This window comes from Zonotrichia leucophrys, chromosome 8, assembly GCF_028769735.1.
Source record: "Zonotrichia leucophrys gambelii isolate GWCS_2022_RI chromosome 8, RI_Zleu_2.0, whole genome shotgun sequence".
NCBI lineage: Eukaryota > Metazoa > Chordata > Aves > Passeriformes > Passerellidae > Zonotrichia > Zonotrichia leucophrys.
Genome location: NC_088178.1, coordinates 1,234,893 through 1,252,194, shown reverse-complemented (window position 1 = coordinate 1,252,194; position 17,302 = coordinate 1,234,893).

The following is a 17,302-nucleotide window of genomic DNA, read 5'->3' as shown; positions in this document are numbered from 1 at the left end:
TTCTGGAACATTACAAAGAAAAATAAAAGGCCCTAAATATTAATGGAAAAGATAAAAGTTCCTTACTAAGACATCAGCAGACCTGGAGGTTTTGCTTCTCAGGTGAGCAGTGATGTGCTAATAGACCCTAATACATTGCAAAGCCAAGTGAGGAAAGCCATGATTTCAGGCTTGCTCAATAAAGCAGACCTCAGGGGCAGGCTGAGGAGATGTCTGCTCTCTGGGGTGTGGCTGTGTTGGAAATATCCCACTCAGTTTTCCCCATGACATGTGAGAGGATGGGAACTGAGTTTCTCAGCAAGTGAGGAGCACAGGATCAGTTATCATCTTGTCCTGGAAGCCAAATTTGGACATATTCTGATATGGCGTTTTCCCCAAACACTGAATTTGGCCTTGTTTGCTTCTGCTGCTCCTCAGCTATGCATGCACAGCACATGGGGAACGTGCTCCTCTCTTCCTTCTGGATGCCTGGAAACCTCCAGGCTTTTGCCTTCCTGAGATCTGAGCTGATGAGAAATGTGAGGAATCAGAGATGGTGACCTTGCTGGGAAGCTCCACAGACAAGATTTGTTGCTTGTTTTATGCAGTCTAGTTTTACTTGCCCAAGCAGTTTGTCCCTAAGCCAGGCACAGCATCTGGAAGGAGTGACTGAAGTCATGTTTTGTGTCCCTTTCTTCCTGGGGTCAGGAGTTTCTAGGGCTTTGTCTTACAAATCTTTTCCAGCAAAGCCTGACCCAGACACTGTTACTGACATATTTGTAAGTGTGTGTTGCCCTTTCCACCTCTCCGTTTGTGAAGTGGGTTCCCCAGGGAGCAGGGTCTGAATTCTGCTCAGTGCCTGGCCTGCCTCCAGTCTCTCACTCTCCTCACTTTGAGGAGACAGCAGTGCCTTTGGCTCACAGATTTCCTCTCAGCCCTGCTGGAAGTGCCTGACCCCACCAGAAGCCAACACTGTTGGGTCGTGGCACCAGGGCTGGACAAATGTATAAATCTGTGATTTGCCTGAATCTTGCTCATATTGGCAACTCTGGCTGTGATGTCCCTGCCAGAGTTTGTCTTTCCTATTTGTCCTTACTTTTCCACTTCTTACATAATTTTTCTGCTGCCCAATCTCATGGCTACTGCTTATCTCTAATCACAGTTCTGCTGTCTCTGAGGCCTGCCTTTAACAGTTTTCCCAAAACCCTCTGATTTTATGGATTCCCACAATCTCTATGTGACCCATCCCTCCAGGAGAGCTAGAGGAAGTTTTCAGTTGTCAGGACAGAAGGATGGCCCTGGGTGGCCTCTGTGGGGCTCAGCCCATGCAGAGCTGAGCAAAGCTCTTGTCCTCAAACTTTGCCTCATAAGGCTCCAGTTCCATCTGTGGCCTCCTCAGTCCCATCCCCTCCTGGTCTTGCTTTTATAGGACTATTTTAGGAGCAGCAAGGAATTGAGTCACCCTTAGCTCACAGAGCTGCTGAGCTGTGCTGAGGCTGCTCTGGAGAGTGCAAGATGTGTGGGATGGGCCTGGAGGAACAATTGCCTCACTCACCCTGTGTTAAACACTGAGTACGCACCTTGGTCATATCAGAGGTTGATTGTAATTATCCTGGATTAGTCTGGATTTAAGCTCATACCATGCAGCTTTTTCCTGACTTTAATTATTCTTCCGGAACACAAGAAGCATGCAGAAAAAAAGATACATGGTGACTGCACCACCTCCCTGCAGAAATTCATCTGCTTTCCCCTGGGTTGTGAAGAAACAGGGAAGGTAGCAAAGCAGAAAAAGGAGCATAAAAAGCAGGAGATGCAGCTCTGCTCATTCATGAGTGTGCCCCTCTTCTGGCAGCGCCAGGACAGAGAACCCCAGGCCTGTGCTGCAGGCTCTGAATGTGGCCCTGGTGGCTCTTGTTCTCTCTTTTTTCTCCCTTGCTCAAGGGACATTTCCAAACTCTTCCCTCTGACCCTTGTCCCCAGGAGGAAGCACAGCTCTGTCCTGATCCTTTCCACCCTGGTGGGGTTGATCCTGCACGGTTCTGTGACAAGCTTCTCACGTTGTTTGGGGATCTCATGCTGCTTGTTTGTTTTTCTAACTGTTTCATTTTCTAAATGTTTCCAGACAAACTGTAGGCTGCTTCCTGTTAACTAGACAACCCTCTGTTCTCCTCATCTACCTCTCCTTTTTCTCAAGTTTCCCATGAGAAGTTGTGTTGCTCTTGGGATACTTGTTCTTCTTTATTGTCTTTTTGTCCAAGAAGTTTTTTCTGTGGAAGTCTCTGTCCAGTCCTTCCTTTCTCTGCAGTGCTAAAGCTGCACTGATCCAGGCCTTAGGAGAATTATATTAGCAGCTTTCTGCCTTCTTCAACAATTAGGAGCAAAATCTGTGGTTTTATTTTTCCGTGTATGGGTGAAATCATATTTAAATACCATCTTGTGGTTGCTCTGATGAAAAGTGGCTTTTGATGATATTTCTTGATGACTTGCCTCTGGTTCATAACTTTGTTTCTGCTAACCACCAGTCTTAAAGACAATAGTAGAAAACAGAGTTAGTTCTGCTTGTCTCTGGGAGATGTGCTGGAGCTGCCTCTTTCTGCCATGTTCTGCTCAGTTAAACCCAGTTCATGCTCTTGCCACTTGAAATGACAGCTGCTCATCCTTTAGAATCTTTAGGGCTACTATTGCATGATACAAGGATTTGAGAGGGTTTTCCTGGGCAGGAGATTTCCTTAGGATATCCTTGGTCTAGTCCTGCATGTGGGTTCCAGGCTGTCCCCAAAATAGAGCTGGAGCTCACCAGGCTGGCAAGTGTTGGCAGAAAGAGCTCTGTTGGGTTGTACAACCTACACTTCACCTCTGTGCTCTTATTCCAGTGTTTATGTTCTGTTGCTAGTTGGGGCTTTTTATTCAGTTTCTTCAGAACACAAAAATAATGAACTATGTTTTATTTCAACATAGAGCAGTACAGGCTGCTATATTTTTTGTTTGTTTTTGAACAAGTGATTGGGCAGAGGCACAGTGACTCATTCTGACTCAACTGAGGTTTTTCAGAAGAGGTAAGACAGGATGAGGCCTGAAACCCATCTCACCTTCTCATTGGCGTGTGTGGCAGATCAAGGGACTGTATTGATGTATTCTGAGAACTCTTTCTGTGAAGCCCAGCATCCCAAAATATCAAGGGTAGCCTCAAACTCCCTGTTCCAGAGGGCATTGTCTTCTGCCAGCCTGGCTTTCCAGAGCAAGGAGCAGCAGGAGCTGCCTGGGGTGCCTGCAGTGCCCATGTCCTGGGCTGGATAACTCTGCCTTGGGTTGGAAGCAATTTTTTTAACATCACAAGGCTTTTTATTTTCTCTTCCCCTCCTGTACCCCTGTTGAGTTGTTGTCTTTGCCAAGATGACCCAGAGCTTTGCCACCCACAGGCTCCTGGTTCTGAGAGAGTGGCAAATGGGACACATCATCTCCCATCACAGCTTATCACTTGTTTCCTGTGTTCAGCCCCAGCACCATGGAAAATGACGCAGGTGATGCAAGGGGGAGAGACTTTATCTTCTGGTTTGCGCACCAGAAGAAGCTCTGGAAATAGCCTGGAAGTTGCTGATTTCTGTTTTGCAGTGAACGTTCCTAATGGCTGTATGTACAAGACATTCTTTGATTCAGGTGTTGCCCATCTCATATAAACATCTTTAACTACAGTGAAACTATTTAATTCTTCTGACTCAGGAGTTTTCATTTGTAAGAAGACAATTTCCAGTGATATTTCCACTTATCTGGAAGACTAAAGGAGTAAGGAGAATAACTTGTGTCTAATTTCACTTGCTGGCTCTTCTGCTATCACATAATCCTCTCTCATTGCCTGAGCACTCATAGTGAGGGGTTTCCCTGGGATCAGGTTTGAGATTTGTCACTTTGGTGATCTAACAGTGACCTACCCCCAAGCTGTCCCACAGAACATGGGCACTGTTGCTGTTCTGTTCTCCCTTTAGTCTTTGATTCTTGTGCCTTTGCCCAAAGCAAAGTCACTGTCAGGTGACTGTTGGCTTTAAAGATTCTACTATTTTCTCAAAAAGATAAAATGGAAATGCTAAGAGTAAAAAGTACTGGCAGTCTTTAATTATACAACTCAGCATTCCGGTGGGTTTTAGTCTAAATAAATCTAAATAAATCTAAATAAGGCTCCAGGGCTGTGTGGTAGTTTGGGAAGAGTTGCCAGTGGTTTATCAGAAGAGGACAGGGAAGCTGCTGGTAAGGTGGATTTGCAGAGCAGAAAGTTGTTTTCTTCTCAGCCATCACATGCAGCTTCTCTTAAGCATAGCATTCCCCTCTCCACTAATAATTCTTACACTTCCTGCCGTGCTAGGGTAAATATGTCCCAGAAATAAATATGGGGAAAATAAGTCCCAGATTCTATTGAGAAAGATAATCTATTGACTGCCTTGATACAGTAAATATGTTGGCCTCAGGAGAGACTTCTTGTTCCTCTTCCCAAGACATAGATCAGGGAGGTCCAGGTGGGTTCAAAGAGGGTCATGTCTTGTTTGGGTTATGTCTGTTGCCCATTGCAAAATCACCAAAGAAGCTGATCAAAATTCTGAATTTCCACATCAAGTCAAAAAACTCTGAAGTGTTAGACTGAAGCGTGTCTGGAAAAACTGGTGTGTTTTAAATTGCTGAGCTATTTTGGCATTTCTCCAGAGGAAAACAGTTTTGGTTTAAAAATCTGAGTCAGGCTTGTGTATTTTCTCATAGCTCAGTATTAAATACAGTTTTTCTGGGAGCCTCTTAGCTCATGAGTTGCAGGCTGTGATTAGGTTGCTGCCATTCTAATCTTGAATACAGTTTTGTCTATGGGGGTTTTGGCTCCTGCAGCAGGATACACAGCTTGAGTAAATTAAAAATTGTACAAGACGTACAGTCCTCTAATGAGCCTAGGAAGAGTAATTTCTTCCAGACTGCAAGGAAGGTATATCCCTGCATTATCTAATATTGCCTGGAAATGAAATAGCTACAGCACAGATCAGCAAAGTGAAATATTAGAAAGGAGTGATCTGACCAAAATTTCACTTTATCATTTTCTTCCCAGAAATTCAAAATTTAAAGATAAAAAAGGGGAGAGGGCAATTTGATTTTTGTGGAAACTTCAGTTTTCCTGTGAGAAAACTGTATTGCCATTATGTTCTATTCAATCTTAAGAGGGAACCCATCAGTTCTCCTTTGAAGAAACCTATGCAAAGCAAACCACAAATTTTAAATGCTTAGTGCAGTGTTGAATTGCTACAACTCATGCATCATCTGAATATCTGCCAATTACCTGCTTTCCTACTGTCTTCTTCTGTAATTTTTCTGTAATCCTGGCCCTATTCAGGTCAATGCCAAAGCTTTCACTAATTTCCTTTGATAGAAGGGACTTCACCTGCTTTCTGTTTCAGTAGTGGTGAGCAGAATGCATCTTAGGCATCACAAAACTTCTCTGCAGTGCTTTTCAGTTCCTTCTAACTCTGGTTTCAGTCCTGCCATGTTTTACTGGTTCTGAGAGAGAAAGTCTCTAAGGAATCCCAAGAGTAAATTTGAGACTTGTTCTGTATTTTATACAGTAAATTCTAACTTCTATTGGAGTTGTGTTGAGGAACTCCATATCCCATGGGGGGCTGCCCTATTCATAGGGAAATTTTTGTTGCGTTTTAGCATTGCTGGTAGGTGTTCTGGAGATTTGGTGTTAGGGAATTGCTGTGAGTTTGACAATTTAATGTCCTAAAGTCAGACAGATCCCCAGCTGCATGAGCTAAGCTCAACATGGTGACAGACCTGGCAATGCGGATGTGATATCACCCATGGAGAGCCTAAGTGAAATTTTCACTTTTCTACTCACTTATTTCACTAATATGTGGTTTTTTGGAATCTTCCTTCCACACAAATTCTGTTCTGTAGTTTGAGACTTTGCTCAAACCCTTGCTGCTGTAAAAACCAGGGATTTGGGAAATGGGAAATCAGGGGCTCCACCTTGTTTGGGAGACTTTCTTCTGCCATTGTGAATGCCTCACATCAATCCCTCTCCAAACCACAGAGACTATCTCCACATTGCTAGGAGAACACAAACAACCAAGGCTTGTCAATTGTTTTGGGCTCCTTAAGACCTCAAGAGTAACCAAAACCACAAATTCTTGCCTTTGGAGGCTCCCAGGGTGCTGAAATTAGGGCAGCATGAGGAACAACCTCTGCAGAGTGGGCAGTGAGGCACGCTTGTTGTTAATCCCCCTTCTCAACTGTTGAAGTTTCCTCTAAATTTCTGTTACTTGGGAGCTGTTTTGAGGCTGAAATGCTGCTTGAGATGGAACAATTTTGCAAAACTCATGTGATTCTATAACTTCTTTTTGTGCCTCTGTCAAGGTCAGGATTGAAGCACTCGAGATGGTGTTTCTTGTTCAGACTCAGGTGTTTATTATCTCTTATCTATATCACAGTCTTACAAGTCATGAGCATTCTACAGCATTCTACTAACAAGCTACAAAAATATCTAACTGTCTCTCTCTACAAGGTCTTTTGAGGCTAAACTGTCCAATTAAGAAATGACACCTAAATTATTTTCACTTTTACTACAATAACAAATCCCTCATGTCCTGCAATGGGGACTTTTTCTGTCCAATTAAAAAACACCACCCAAAGCCATGGAAAACAAGGTGAAGAAGAAGGACCAGCCTCTGCTCTAAAACCTCCATCTTGCTTTATAGATATGGTTATATTCTAAACCTTAAACTCTAAGTTTTCCACCCTGTGATATTGCACACTTCTATTCAAACTCCACACCCACAATCCCAGTTCTATCATTCCATTTTGGAAGCCTTCTCCACAGCCTCAGGTCAACTGCAATGTTCTGTTGGGGGGTCAGTGCCTGTCAGCACAGAAAGTCTGAAATTCTCAGCAGCCAGGACTCCAACAAACCCATACCCTGAAAAATATTCCAGCTTCATTCACAGAAAATTATCCTTTTGCTCATGATTGTTCAGCTCCTGGTGTCTCTCTGTACCTGCTCTTCTGTCTCCTTGTTTTTCTCTCTTTGGGAACTGATTTGTGAAATACAGGCCATTAGAACACCCCACAGTCCCTGCTCTCCTCCCAGCTAAAGGGTGGTGTTAACTTTCCACTAGGAACCTTGGAAATTGGTGTTCAGGTCTCAGCCAGAGCTTTCAGAAATCCCAAAGGCATTTTCTAGTGGAAGTAGCTCTTTTCAAGGAAATAGGTTTATATTGGCACAGGTATAAAAAGAGCCACTTTCTTTCCTGGGAGATAGGTGCTTTATCTTACCACAATATAATCACAAGGAAGTGAAAATTCAAGCTGGGTGAATAACTGTGCTTACTAAGAGAAAGAGAATTTATTTACCAAATCTGGAAAAATATGGAAATGTCCAGTGCTGAGGAAGAGGGCTCTCCTGCAAGCCTCCAACCCACACAGCATCCCAGCATCCTGCCCTTCTGCATGGGGGGATGCTCTCAGAGGACAGCAGCATATGTACTCTTTCACTTTCTGGTTTACAGCACATTGCATCATTTTTATCAGCACAATGTTTATGGATTTTAGGAGATTGCATGATGATGTAAATGATTTTGTAAACCAGCTTTTATTTTTAGCCCCTGCAGTTTCCTATGGGAGCTCACACAGTCTGTGTAGAATTATACAGTAAAGCAATAAAAATTCGTTTTGTGTCTTATAAATCTATTCCCTGGAAAAGTCATTGTCTGCCCTTCAATTTTGTGCAATGAGGAATCTTCTTGTCACTTATATGTCTGTCTACTCTTCTTCCTATAGTAAAGTTTTCCAAACTGAAAAATCCTTTTTTGCGTAATCCTTATTCAGCTTCTAAGCCTTTTTCACTTGCCCCTCTCTTTGCCTGACGCCAGTGTATCTTGCAGAAGGGTAATTCCTGAGGCTCTGTTACCTCTCAGGAGTCACTAATTTGCCCTCAGGGCTCTGTACAAGAACATTGGGTTCCCCTTCCAGATTAATTCAGTAACTGTTGGCATGCATGTGCACTGCCAGGTTTTCTCCCCCAGCTGTGTTACACAGCATTTACTGACACTGAATTTTGTCTGCTGGTTTTCTGCTCGCTTACCCTGGCCCACAAGAGCCCTCTGTGACCATTAAATTCACCTTCAGGTTTCACTATTATGAATATTTGAGCAAAAATTATCTTCTCATCCATCACCCTGAATTTCATTGATCTGCAACGTGAGGAGCACACATTTCACCTGTTGAAATTAGAATATTGAAACAATTTGAAAACCTCTGGGGGAAAAAACATTTTTAACCTTCAGGCCCTGATGTCTTCTTTTCTTGTCAGTGTCTTTTCAGAGTTTTCAGAGTTATCCACAATGAAATCTCAAACTAACTTTTGGTAAGGGTAGGTGTATTTCAAGCATTCATAAACCCTTCCTCTTATCTGTCAGTTGTAAAGACTTTTGAGAGTTTTTCTTAGTTTGAGAGCTGTGTGTGCACACATCAAATTTCCAGTATTAGTAGGTGATTAGCACAATTACTACTCTTTTTCCTGGAATTTCATCTCCTGCTGGGAAGCAATGTGAAATGGGAATACTTTCCAATTAAATGCTGGGTTCAGCTAGTTGTCAGTCTGCCAGACTTATGGACACAAGCTGCCACTGTGCAGCTCTGCCCAGGAGAGAACAACCTGCTCCCTCTGCAGCTCCTGTGCTGACCAGGGCTTTCCTTCTGTCCCTCAAATGCTCACTGGAATTTGGCAGAATTACCCTGTGCACACTTTTGTAAGTAAAGCAGAAATTAAAGGCAGCCAGATTGAGAGGATTTGTCTGCATCTCCTCAGCAGTTCCTGTCTGGCAGCCAGGAGTCTGTGTCTGAAGGGAGTCTGTCTCCACACGTCTGGACTGTGGTTTTACCATGTAATTTCTCTTCTGCATCAAGTAATTTTCCTTTTGATAGGCTCAAGGGCAAAGAGGTTGCCTTAGAGTCTCAATGCTGCCAGCTTTTCCCCCCTTAGAGAGGGGGAAATGCTATAGAGGCAAGTGGGATAAGATGCAGAGTAGAGGGGAAGTGTGGGGATGTGGAAGAGCTGGGAGAGGGAGCTGGTGCTGCCAGTGGGGCTTCTGAGGAGCACTGTGGGGTATGGAGGATGTCAGGGCTGTGCAGGAGCAAGCCAGGAGTCAGGAAGAGCTGGCTGGGACACGCAGCAATGGAGAGCTGTCCAACCTTTGGGATACACAGACTGTTTAGTGGCAGAATTTTCTGTCTGATCAGAAGACATTCCTTTGCTGACAGATGTCTCCTGAGCAGCTGTTTGAGTTGAGCTTTCAGGAACAACCCACCTGCATTTTTTTCTGAGTGGTGTTAGCAATTCAGGACCCAGAAATAGCAGAAAGAAGCATACATAAATTCCTTCTAGTTGCTTTTTTTTTCCTATTTGTCAACAACACAAATGTTTCTGTTTCCACAAATGTACCTGCCTGACGCAGATCCTGCAAAGAGGAATGAATTTGGGTTTCCATGTTTATTCTGTCTTTATCTTCAGATCAAAGATGTTTAATTTGAAGGGAGGAACTTCTTAGCTACTAACTTAATTTTAAGAGCCTGAGCTCCTGTCATGTTATCACTAGAAATAAAGGCTGTGCCTTACAAACTCAGCCTGACAATTCTTGATTCTGATGTGGAACAGGAGCTTGCTTGTTCTTCCATGGAGGTCTTAAATATGTGCTTTTGTAGCTCAAATTACCTGGGACTACTTCATGTGAGAAAAGAAGGATGAGTAGGAGTATTGATGCAGGATGACCCCCAGGCAGGGAATAACATGCAATGGCTCCATGATTCAGAAGGCTGAACAACTGCTTATTAAGTTATACCATATTACACTACATACTATACTAATATTATACTAAAGAAAAACCTGTGACCCCTTCAGACAGTCACAACACAGCTCTGACCTAACTGGTCAATCAATACAAAACAACCATCACCAGTGGCCAATTAAGAAATCCCTTCTTCAGTACACAATCTCTATAATGCATTCACCATGTGCCAAACAACAGGAGCAGCAAGTAGAGATAAGAATTGTTTATCATTGCCTTCCCCAGGAGAAATCCTGGGAAGGTTGTGCCTGCTGCTCTCTGGGACAAGAGCTGCAGCCACAATTCACCCTTTTTACTACAATTAAAAAGAAAGGAAAAGGAGCTGCGTTTGCAATTCTTCTGCTGGGCCCTCGCAGAAGAAAGAACAAACACAGCTTGAGAAGTTCCCTTAGCAATTCGCTGGTTGTCAAGCAGAACCTCAATCAGATGCTGACGTAGAATGATCAGGGAGACTCTTTACCTGTAGAATATCTACTTCTATCATATCACTAAAACAAGGTTTACAATATAAGAAACCAAACAACAATGCAAAGAATGCTCATTGTTTCAAGTCCAAAGAGCTGAGTTTCAGGAGAAGGTCCATCGGCTGATCGGCTGCACATGTTGATCTTTGACATCACTGAATGTCCTTCTTGGTCCTGAAACAGAGAACTGCTGAAGAAGGTCACTAACAACTATTAGAAATCCATCACATGACATTATATACTTATCAGGCACTATTGAGAAAATCTCTGGAATGCCTTGGCCATAGCCTTTAATACAACCACTTGGGCTGAGGCTGGCCTGTGGCTTTCCAGTACTTTGAGCTGGTAGCTCTTTTCCACCTTTTTTTTTTCTTTTTTCCAGAAAGGCCAACAGTGGGTCTTAGGACCCAAACCTGATGGACAGGGCAGGGGACCTGGACCTGGTGAGCAGGCCAAGAGACCCAAACCCTATGGACAGGCCAAGGGACCCAAACTTGATGGGTGGGCCAAGGGACCTAAACCCAATCTGCAGAGTGGGGTCTTTTTTTCACCTCCCGTCACCACCATGCTGCCAATGTCTCTGCAATTCCCGCGGACCAGAGCGGAACATGCGAGGTGCCCCAGGGCACAGCAGTGAAGGTGCTGTCAAAGGAATGTTGGTTCTCAGATTTTGCAGTGCGAGGTGCCCCAGGGCACAGCAGTGAGGGTGCTGTCAGAGGAATGTTGGTTCTCAGGTTTCACAGTGCGAGGTGCCCCAGGGCACAGCAGTGAGGGTGCTGTCAGAGGAATGTTGGTTCTCAGGTTTCACAGTGCGAGGTGCCCCAGGGCACAGCAGTGAGGGTGCTGTCAGAGGAACGCCGGTTCTCATTTCGCAGCGCGGTCGGGCCGGCACTGAGCGGTGGAAGCACGCCCTTGCTCGGGCACAGGCCGTTACCGCTCGCTGCCGCTGTCGCCGTCAGCGTTGTCTGGCAACCTGAGGGAAACAGCGGGCGGGGCGGCCTCCGGCAGCGGTGGAGGCGGCGGAACCAGCGGGACCGGCGGGGGGAAGTCCCCGGCCGGCGCTGCAGGCGCCGTCATCGATAAATCAATTGTGCAAGAAGGCTGGATGTGCTGTCCAGCGCCGGGCTGGCGGCCGCTGTGGCGGAGCCAGCTGCTTCTCTTGTCGGTGGCGGGGGCAGCCCTGCACTCTCATGGGGCGCAGCGGGGGAGAGCCCAACGGCGGGGTTGACCCACACGCCGCGCGGGGAGGAGGAGGAGGGAGTGGAGGTGGCGAAGGTCCCTTCTGCTCTTCTGAGAAAGAAGAGAGGTGCCTTGGTTCATCGTGGGCAAAGCTGCTCCCCTTGCTCCGTGCCGGGGAGGGCAAACCAGCAGAGACTGTTCTTGAACGGATCGATCCCCGTCCCGCTGTGGGGAGCGGGCTAATGGCCGCCCGCCTGGAGTGAGGCGAGGTGCTCCTCCACGTCCAAGTCGGACGTGCCCACCGAAACAGACCTGCTTTACAACAAGGTTTTCCCCCTCACAGTGTCAGAAAGTGCCATTCAGATCGGTAGTTCAGGCCTCGTACCTCTCCTGAGCTTCCCTGTAAGGTAGAGACCCAGGGAATCCCAGGCCCATAAACCCAGGGAGGATTCCACATGCATGGGGAAACCATGAGCTTCTGCCCATCTGAAAAACCTGTAGAGAGTCTCTTCCGACACAGGAATTCTGTTTTGATGAGACAGAAATCTCCACACTCCAAAGGTGACTTGTTCCACCAGGGAAAACTGGATGACTTATTCTGCAGGCATCTCATTCCAACTGCAAGCCCACCCCAGATTTGGGACAGTGCTATTGCTGGGAAATCTGTCCCCAGTCCCAGCCTTTAAGCTACGGCCCCAAAAGTCTCAAGGGATAAATCTTGAAGAAAATGCGGAGATAGGTCACAGTTACCTCTCTAGGAGGGCAGAAGGTGTCCAATCCATCTTGCGGGTGTTATAAATGATCAGTCGTGAGCCAAATTGTCAAAAATTTTGAAAAGATTTATTAATCTTTTTGCGCGACTGAATTTCAGTCTCTGAAACCACCACAGCCAAAGAGGCAGCGTCGAGCCCAGGATTGGCACTGGGTGAACCTGGATCCAACGTCTATCGTGTCAGAATCTCCCTCGTTCATGAATGCCGCTTCTTGTTTTATACAATTTATTGTGCCCGAGGTGAAGGAGTCCCAATTTCTTTTGTAACTCTTGACATTCATGGCTGTTCCTTTCAGTGTGCAGAGCTGGACAAAGATCGGCTCCAGGGGTGCAGTCAGCATTGATGGGCTCCAGGGAAGCCATTTATTCAGATGTATAATTCTGGGGTGCAGGCGATCTTGATTGATGCAATGGGCAGGGCGATGATTGCTCTTAGGTGGTTTCCGATGACTTGAGATACCGGTGATCGTGTCCTGGAAGTGTCCATTTTTACGGTAAAGCGTCGATTGTTATCTTAGCCATTTCTGGGAATTCGTTGGAATCTGAATAGACATCTGCTCTTGGGCCGTATGTGGTCAGAGACACATTTTAGATTTTACAATCTTTATAATGTACATCCTTTAATGGCATGATTTATTTCTACCATATATTACACAGGGAATGCTGGAGGTCAGCCTGAGTTCCTCTGAAAGAGAGATCCAGATGGTCTCCAGTTGGTGCCTGACACATGGCTGTGGTCAGAAATAGTCACTCCAGTCTTTCTGTGCCCTCGAAGGGGTCAGCGGTGTCAGGCTGATGTTCGGACACACTTCAGAGGAGCCAGCAGAAACCAAGGCAGAGTGTTCACCCACACAAGGAATCACCACTTACCGATGCAGGGCGACCCCTGACATGGGGATAGACTCCATGATTCAGAAGGCTGAACAATTGCTTTATTAAATTGTACCATATTACACTAGATACTACACTAATATTATACTAAAGAGCAACCTGTGACCCTTTCCAGACACAGCTTTGACCTAATTGGTCAATCAATATGAAACAACCATCACCAGTGGCCACTTAACAAATCCTTGTTTGGTAAACAATCTCCATAACACATTTCGTATGCGCCAAACAGGAGCAGCAAGTAGAGATAAGAATTGTTTATCATTGCCTTCCCCAGGAGAAATCCTGGGAAGGTTGTGCCTGCTGCTCTCTGTGAAAAGAGCTGCAGCCTCATAGGGGTAGAACGCTATTCAAACAAGCAAATAACCCCATGCAGGAAAGTAAATTATTCCACAGATCCTTTGTGAGTGGGGAAGAAAGGTAGTGAGCTGGAGGAGATGTGTCCCAGTGGTAAGGATGGTGAGGCACTGTCATCAGGCATCGATGGCAGCTGCTGAGGCTCCAGTCACAGCTTTTCTGGACAAGTGTAGTTGCTTGTAGGTGTAGTTGTAGGCAGATGTTCTCATAAGTAAATAAAAGTGCACCTGCAGTCTCATCCCTTTCACCCTCTCAAAGGCAGAACGCCCATTTTGCACTGATTTCACTCCATTAGGAAGTTCTGAGTTGCTTGGTTTCTCTTGTGTAATACTTTCTCCTTTGGCACAAACTCCCCTGGATTCCTCGTGCCCTGGTATCCTGGTGCGTGCTTGTGTGAACCTGTGCTGCTGCTCTTTCTGTTTCAACTTTTGTTGCTATTTCAGCACGGAAAAGAGCTCTGAGTCAACAGAACACTTCCCCTGCAGCTGCTGGGCTAAGCCTGTGCAGGTGTGCACACATGCACTCCCTTTATTTATTGCCAAATAAACTGAGAGGTGACAAGTGCAGCGTCAGATCCTGGCTGAGTGAGAGCGCCGAAACAGCTCCTGTGTCCTTTGCCAGCCTGTCCTGAGCTTTTCTGGTGCCTTGGTGCTGTTATCAAGTATTTCGTCATGTGGGAAACAGGAGTGTGGAGGGAAAGAGATAATGAAAGTATCCCTGTGCAGGGGAGGTGGAACTGCCACAGTGCAAGCTAAGTACCTGGAAATGAGGTGTTCTGAGCCCCCAGGGATAGGTGCTCAGGCACTTTGGAAAGAAAAGTTCTTTGCAATACTGCAACATTCTTTTGAGGCTGCTTTTATACACAGGCTGCAGCATGGAATGAGCTGGAGGAGCTCCTGTGTCCATGAGCTCAGAATTCCTTCCGGGCTTTGGCAGAGTGCTGAAAGAAAAGTCTGGGAAAAAAAAAAAAAACAAGGGAAAGGGCCACTTCCACCTTTGTCCAAACATCCACTGGCTCCTGCAGCCACAACTGACTGTGCCTGTGAATCACCACAGCTCCTGAACAGGTTTCTTCTTCTCAGATTTGCCCTTCTTCACCCTTCTGCCACATCAGGAATTAACCCAGATTTCCCCCCATCAAATGCTTCACATTTCATTGTCATAAGAGTCAGGTAATGCTCCAGTTGTTAAATGTGGAGTTGCTCTGGAGGTTTGCCCACCCCTGATTATCTGATTGCAAGCTGAGCTTGATGGCTCTTGGTCTTTGAACCGATTATCACAGAGAACCACAGAGCAGCCAATTCATCTCAGCTCCAAGGATAAAGCAGCAGAATTTTAACAGCATAGCTGAGGCTGCACTGGCCACAAAATAGTAAGGGCTGTAATTTTGAAGGTGGATCCAGTTTTCCCAGGTGATCAGTGGTCAAATTCTGCCCTAATTTCAGGCATTGTGTGATAATGTCATGTGGATGAGATGTTCTGGAGGTCACAAACACGATCCACTGACATGGCCACTAACACAGCAAGTCCTGAGCTATTTGGGAATACCTCTGAGGAAGGCCTGTTCCTCAGAGATATGGCCAAAGTGGTTCAGACATCAAAGGAGTTAGTGAAAACAAGCTTTTGGTGTGCTCAGCTCAAAAAACTAAGAGTGTGTGTGATTTTTCCTGGTTTTATTTACAGGAGATATTTTATTTGCTAGATAATGTACTAGTCTCGGGTCTCCTCTGACATCTGTGAAAAAAAAGAAATGTCTTTCAGTTTCAGAGTTGTGATTTGGCAATGAAGTGAGTGGGAGAGGGTTCCTGTGTTCTGCTGTTTTCAGTGACTGTGATGCTTTGCAGACAAGAGCTGAGCAGTGCTTGGGGGTGGATATTTAGGCTCTAAGCTTCTCCTATTAATTCCTTGTTTTGTTTCCCCTTTTTGATTTCTGTCTATATTATTAAGTGTACTGCTGCTGTCTGTGCCTGTATTCTTTACCTTTGTAATAATGTAATCACTTTCTAGTGTATAACATCCAGTTCATCATGAATCCTTTTTCTTTCTGACATTTTGGGAAGGCTTGGGGGTGGTCTCATTGTAAGAACACTCAGGCAGGCAGAACCTCTGCCACAGGGAAGGACCAAGGGGACTTGAGCCAAAGCAGGAGGCTCCTCACGTAAGAATTAAAGGCAGAGTTGTGCAGGACACCCTGCAGGGAGCCCTCTCCCAGGCTAGGCAGAAATGGGAGCAGTGGCGCTCTGCAGTATTTGATGTGGCTTTCTATTTCTTTAACAACCTCCTAACTTGTTTTACCCTGCCCTCACTTCAGCATTAATGATTTTATCTCTGCAAATTGTCTTGAGAATTGTTAAGTCAAGTGCTGCTGTGTGAGGATTGGCTGCAGAGCAAAAATCTGTCTAAGTCTGATCTTCAGCATTGCCCGAAATTAATTCATTTGCCTTGGTGTAATTGTTTTTGTTTCAGAATAGATTGTAACATGTTCTTGTTAAAATTTGGCAATCTGTTTCAAGTCCTGCTGAATTGTCCTTTCTGCTGTGTGCTACATCAGCTACTTATTTATCCTGCTAATATTTCCTTTCCATTGCCCATGTTTGAAGGTGCACTCTGTCTGCAGCGTGTCCTCTTTGACACTGACAGAAAGAATAACTTTCCTCTTTTTCCATGCCAGTAATAATAATTACATAATGCGCCTTCTCAGTTTTCCGCATGCTTGGCGTTTCAGTTTCTTTTTTCGTTCCGTTTCTGGATTTGATGCATCTCAGAACTTTTTGCAATGATTGCAGAAAGGGATAGCTGCAAATATGACGTGTCCATGCTGAAATTCACCTGTGAGTCACAGAAAATTTCTGGCTTTGTTGTTGGCAGTCAACGTTGGCACAAATGTACCTTGGTCTTTGGTGTTCAGAGTCCTTTGGATCTAAAAAAAAAGGATCTGAATGAATCTTGGGATTTTAGCATAATTAGCTGTTTACTCTGTAACAGTTTGAGTGGGGATTTTAATTGCCCCTCATGACAAAATGTTGCCCAGCTGAAGAGGAGGCCAGTGATCAAAACCAGAGTATTTTGGTATTAAATGGGATTGTTGAAAACACATAGCTCATGCTTTTCTTAATCAAGTATTTGCTGAGTACACCAGTCTTGAATGAAAAAGCACTAAGTCGACTATTCATCACCTTCCCCAGTAAGCTGTTCCAGGAGTTTAAAATTTTCTCCAAAACACATCAAGGTTGTGATCACCACCAAAGGACCCAGTAACTGATAAGAAACTGGTTGAAAATCTTCCCAGTTCTGAGCAGTGACCCCTTGACCAGGCTGGTGATTTCCAAGCATCTCGGTATCCATCCCACAAGCTTCCCTGCACCCACCAGGCTTTGGTCTCATCATGGAGAAGTGAGGGTGGAAAATGTTGAAGTCAGCATAAAAAGGTTTTTGTGTTGGTGGCAAAATTGCGTCAGTGTGTGGGTGGTTGATAATGCTGCATTTCTCCAAATGTCCACTCTGCCAGAGCAGGCATTCCCATTCCTGTGTGACCAGGAAGGAGGTCTGGCAGCGGGAAGTGGGAGTGCTTCTGTTTTCTACCATTTCTCCCTATTTGTGCCTTGGTTGTTAAGCTGGGCCCAGCAGTAGCTCTGTGCTGCCACGTTCAGAGGTTGGACCACATTCTCCAGGTACAACCCTGGGCAGAACTGCAGGGAAATGGGGACATGTTGTGGCGCTGGGGACACCAGTCCTGTCCCAAACTCACATGCAGCAAAGCACTGCTTGTGCCAAGGAAATGTAACCTTTGTCCT